We start from the raw sequence: 6,091 nt of genomic DNA, 5'->3' as shown, positions 1-6,091 counted from the left end.
TTAAATTCTCTCTCTCTCTCTCTCTCTCTCTCTCTCCCTCTCCCTCTCCCTCTCCCTCTCCCTCTCCCTCTCACTGTGTCTGTATATGTGTACTGCTCTCTTATGTTGCCTCTCTTCTCTGTCTCTTCTTATGTTAGTTTTGCATATAGTATATCTGACTCACTCTGTACAGTTTTCTTGGATTCATCACTTTGTTTGCTCCTCATTAGATTTCGTTTTCAATTATGGACTCCTGCTTTGTACAAACTAAATTTACCTTCATTGTTAAGGATTAAAAGTGTGCCCTAAGTGTGTGTCTGTATTCTAGCCAGATCATACTGTAACCCATGTGTGTCTGCATTTTCGCCAGATAATATAGGCATAGAGCCTCTTTGGATGTCATCCATTGCCAAAAATGCTATGTTGCTGGATTAAAATTCTTCTACACCTTTTTTTTTTTAAAAAAAAGAAAGACATTTATGGTCAACCAATTAATAATGTTTCACTTTTCATGGTTACCAAATCCTTTTCTCTAGATTCACCAGATATATTGTGTACTTCACAATTGTATTTTCTTACCTTGACCACATTCTTATAAGCTGGAGGTTAGTCTCCTTATTTGAAATATTTTCCATGAAAATTAAGACATTTAATAGGTGATAGAGAGTAAATAAGAGTAACTCAAATTAAATTGTATTTCATAGTCAAACATATTCTAAATTGAGTAAAATTTTAAATATTTTATATATGTAGTAAGAAAAAACTTAAAAGAAGAAATTACCAGATTATATAGCAATTGTAACCCATTCATTTCTATTAGCCATCAATCCAGAGGAAAGACTGATTTTATTATAGAAAGTATGAAAGAGCGTCAAACTTGAATCATATACACATTTCTCTTACATGGAAAGAATTCCAAAATATATTAGGATTTTTGAGAGCAGGATATTTAGATTCTGATAGCCAATGCCACTTTTTTGGTATGCAAATTTTCTTAAAAAACACTCATGATTTTAATCTCCTGAATTCAGTCTCCTCTGCCCAGTGGAAAGAAAGAAACTACTATCGGCAGAAATGTCTGAGATATGAATGTGGCATTTTGAAAGTCTATAGTTGCTGATCTAGTTGTAATTGATACTCTGTGAAACTAAAAGTCATTTTTTGTGGTCTAAATAGTAGAAACTATCTTTTATAAAATGTAAGGCACAATAAATTAAGTCTAAAGTAGCATTTCTAATTTGCTGCCTAAGATAATAAAATATGAGTCAACTGTGGAAAACAGTTGTACACTGACCTTGTATGGTATGCAGCACCGGGATGTGCAGTTCACACTGTGATCTTTGGGATAATTGCTTGCACAGGCCTGATATCCCCACCTTTTCATATATCTATGAGATTAACACCTTTAGGTGTCAGTCTGCAATTTCCTCAGGAGATACTCTTTTCTCAATCTTTTAAATCTTAAACCAACAGGCAAGTTCTAGCTTTAACCTGGAATTCCACTATCATTGGTCATCTAAGACTTCTCAATTTTTCCATCAATCTTTTGTCTACTTGTTTGTTTAAGAGCACTGATTGCTCTTCCAGAGGTCCTGAGTTCAATTCTCAGCAACCACATGGTGGTTCACACCCATCTGTAAAGGGATCTGATGCCCTCTTCTGGTGTGTCTGAAGAGAGTGACAGTGTATTCACATACATTAAATAAATAAATAAATAAATAAATAAATAAATAAATAAATAAATGTATGTTAAAAAAAAGAATGCAGTAGAAGACCAGGCATTAAAGAGTATGTGAACAGTACTGGTTATGCATGATGTGAGAGGGGTGGAAGAAGAAGAAATAAAGGAAAAAGAGAAGGAGGAAGAAGAGGAGGAGGAGCTGGAGGGGGAGTGGGAAGGGGAAATAACGTGAAGGAAAATACTATGACATAGACTTGGGATAGTAAGGAAGACATAGTGAATCAGTGATTATTTGGGGACATGGGGAGTAGTAATGGTCTGTAGGAGTGATTCTGATGTCTCAGTATTGTTCCCCAATTGGTTCTTGATCTGTCAGTAAAAAAGCCATGGGCTAATTGCTGGTTAGAAAGAATAGGAAGGACTTCCATGTCCCTAGAGGCAAGGAGACAAGATGCAAGGAGAGGAGAGGAAGAATTCACCATGCTTCTGTGGCCAGCCATGTGAGATCTCAAATGGAGTGGGCCATTACTACAGGCAGGCAGCTGGGGGCGTTTAGCTAGGACTAGATGTAACAGAGCAACTAAAGGTGAGGGCAGGTGGAGAGGTGCAGAGCTAAGAGTATTGTTAAGGCCAAGCTTCTCCAGGCAGGAGATAAGTAGTGCCCAGCAATTGTGCCAAAAGGGCAAGTTGAAATTGAAAAACTGTGTATGTCTGTGTTTTCATCCACAGATCCAATATTCACTGGGTGGGAGCTGGTAGTGCTGTTCATTCCTGTTGCTTAGGTAGAGTAACAAAACCTACAGGCAGCAATGCTCAAATATAGAAAGGTCACATATAACTAATGAAAAATTGCAGCAAAGAATGCAATTCCATCTCTGACCTATAGGTATATAATATATATTTGCTAAATAAACACTTTTTTTGGTAATTTGTTTGTGATATATTTCAGGCACATGTATCTTCAAACCTTTATAATATATGAATAAACCAAATAAATAATATAGTTCAAAGTGACAAATTCAAAAATATATTTTCTCTGTCTACTATCTTTGAAATCTGTCAGACAATCTTGTGTGCTCTAAGAGAAATTGGTAAACGTGCTTCTCAATCACCAAATGACTGAGGAAAAAAATTGTTCAATTTTCCATTCTGTTTCTAGAAAATAGCTGATTTAACTTATCAATGTATTCACTCCTGTTTCCACTATATTACCTTCATCTCTACATGTTTATCTATTGTAAACATGCTATAGGAAACTAAAATTGCTAGCAAAATACAGAGAACAAGAAGAAATCTCACTTTCATCTCTACATGTTTATCTATAGTAAACATGCTATAGGAAACTAAAATTGTTAGCAAAATACAGAGAAGAAGAAGGAATCTCACTTATTTGATATGTTCTCTTATCACAATTCATTTCTGAAGTTCAGTAATCTTAATTAAAATCATCCACTACACTAGAGTCATGATGCTTTTGGGAAATAGATTTTTCCCCAAGTCGCATATCCTCGCCATCTTTGGTATACAAATATGTAACTGAAACATTTTCTATTCTTCAGAAAAGAGTGAAGTCTATTGTATTACAAATGGCATTAAGGTATATACTTGATAAGAAAAATTAACTAGTACCTTGATTTTGTAAATTATTTGCTTTGCCAACTTTCTTATAAAGTTGTTGTAAAAGATTACTTGAATACTTTTTTCTGTTTCCTTAGAATCATTGGCAGCACCTGACCGGTATTCTATTTAAGCGTAATTGCATTAATATTTTAAAATTTCAGAGCTTCCAAACAAATACCAGAGTTCTGTCAAATGTGAATATTATGCAATTTCAAGATGAAAAGAGTGTGAACTGAATCAATTTTACTGTGTTGCTACAGAGACAATGTCTTCTCAAATAAAATGAGAGTTTGTGTGAGTAACTTGTAATTATTTGAAATAGTTTATTTAAAAGTATGGAGTTGAACAGATAAAAAGGTTAAAAACGTACAGAACAGATGTTCCAAAGAATATATTTTGTAAATATTGGACTCCTCATATATTGTAAATTATTTCTTTTATTTTCAGATTATTATATAATTATACCATTTTCTGCCATCTCTTTCCTTGATTCCAATACTCCTTGTTTGTTTTCAAAATTATGGCCCCCTTTTATAATTAATTTTTGCTTCATACACACACACACACACACACACACACACACACACACAAAAGCACAACCTGTTCAGTCTACATTTCAGGGCTGCCAACTTGAAACTGAATAAGCCATTTGCATATTCTCTAATGGGGAAGTGACTTCTACTCTTGGCATTCTTTAGTTATAGTGTTTAGTGTTTAGTTTACTGTATAGTGTTTTGCATTGGGTAGACACCTCCTAAAAATAATTCTCCTACATTAGCATGTCTATGATTTTTGTCCTTGTTCAGCTCATATTTAGGCAGTTGTGTTGGTGAGACTTTATGTTTGTATTTTCTGACATTCCTAGGAGACACAATCTCACAGCAAATCCCCTGTTATTTATACTCTTTCTGCCTCTCTCTTCACAATAATCTCTGAGCCTTATGGGCAAGGTTGTACTGTGGAAACACACTGTAGCACTGGTCTCCACAACTCTACATAGTGATTGGTTGCCATTTTCGACAACAGTACCCATTTTTGCAAAAGATGTTTGCTTGATGTGAGGTAGAATTACAGTTATCTGTGAGTATAGCAACAACTACTTAGAAAATAGTTATGGATCATGTGCGCTGGTTTAATAAAGTAGTGAGTATTGGTTTGTCTCCCAGATACAAGACTTCAGAAATCCTGAGGAGTTGAATGAGTTTCCAGGGAAAATAATTAAGAAGTATTTTAAAATGTTCCTCACTTCTAGCAATTTTCATGAATGAAATTCAAAACAACTTTGAGACCTCATCTTATGCCAGAAGAAATGTCAAAGATCAGCAAAACCAACCACAGATATTTAAAGGGGTGGGGGTTGAGGAAAGGAAACTGTCATTTACTGTGATGGGGATTATAACCTGGTCCAGGCACTCTGAAAATACAACATGGAGAATATTCACAAAATTAAAGTAAGTCTACCACATGTTCTAGATGTGTCATTCTTAGTACATATCCAAAGGCATACACACCCTACACAATAAATGTTCAACCATAATCATTGCTGCACTATTCACAGAATGTTGGAAATAAAAATAACCTAAATGTCCATCAATGGATGATCAGATAATGAAAATGTAGTACATATACTATGGAATGCTATTCAGTTGTGAGGAAAAAAAATGAAATTAAATTTTTTTCAGATTAATGGGTAGAGGTAGAAAACATCATCATATTGAGTCAGGCATCCCAGACTCAGAAAGATAAACACTGAGTCTTCTCTCATTGGAGGGTCAGAGCTCCAAATCTTCAGATACCAGTACATATACTAGAGTAATTGTAAAATCCAGGAAAGCAAATAAGGGACCAGTGTGGGGAGGGTGTGATTGAGCGATAGAGAAAGGGATAGTGTGGCAGAAGCGATCTGAGGGGGAGAATGGGAAAGTGATCTGGGTTCTAATTAGTGAGGAAGAGGAAGATAAATACAGAAGAAAGAGGGTAAAAAAAAAAAGGCAGAAAGGATTCTGAAAATGTCATAAAGAATCTTATTTATTAACTACCTAAAATGCCTATAATTCACATAAGCCAGAAAATTCATACATAATTTAAATCAAATTCTTTCATCTAAAAATATCTACTTCAAGGACAAAACATCATTTAACAACCTGTCTTCCCCCAGGCCCAGCCCCCTGGCAGACATTTGATGTTCTCTTTTGAGTTGTCAGCATTGTCCTAGAGACTCCCACAAAACAGAACATATTTGCTATTACCCTTGGTGGTACTTCATAGGTGGAAGGTAAATCCTTGTTGTTGAAGATATGAAGAACTTCAGCTTTAGGACCCAGAAACCTCTGATCTGGAACTGACCTGAAACACCCACTCCTTGAGTACTTGCTTTTGCATTACAAAAGGTGCCATGCAAATTACTGAGGTTGGGAAATAACCAACAGTGAGACCTGGCTATAACACCTATGTACTACAACAATGACCTGCATCACAGTGGTTTAAGTGGTGGCAATTATATATAGGCATTAACTAACAGCTCTCTAAGTGGTTTTAAGACCTACCCAACAAGAGAGAAAACATGGATGAACTCTTTATTTATATGAATTAAAAGTACTTAACTACTAATTTTTAAATCCATCAGGAAACTATATTATGATCTTATGCTATAGATCACAGTTAATTGAATCAAACTAGTAATCATTCATTTATTATATAATTTAATTTTAAGTATTTGTGATTTGCATTGAGATAATCAAAGGAAAAAGTGTAGTTTTAAATATAAGGAATTTTTCATTTTACTGAAAGGCATGATCACTTTTTTTTTTT

The sequence above is a fragment of the Mus caroli genome, chromosome 3 (genome assembly GCF_900094665.2).
Source record: "Mus caroli chromosome 3, CAROLI_EIJ_v1.1, whole genome shotgun sequence".
Taxonomy (NCBI): domain Eukaryota; kingdom Metazoa; phylum Chordata; class Mammalia; order Rodentia; family Muridae; genus Mus; species Mus caroli.
Note: the sequence above shows the minus strand (reverse complement) of the source record.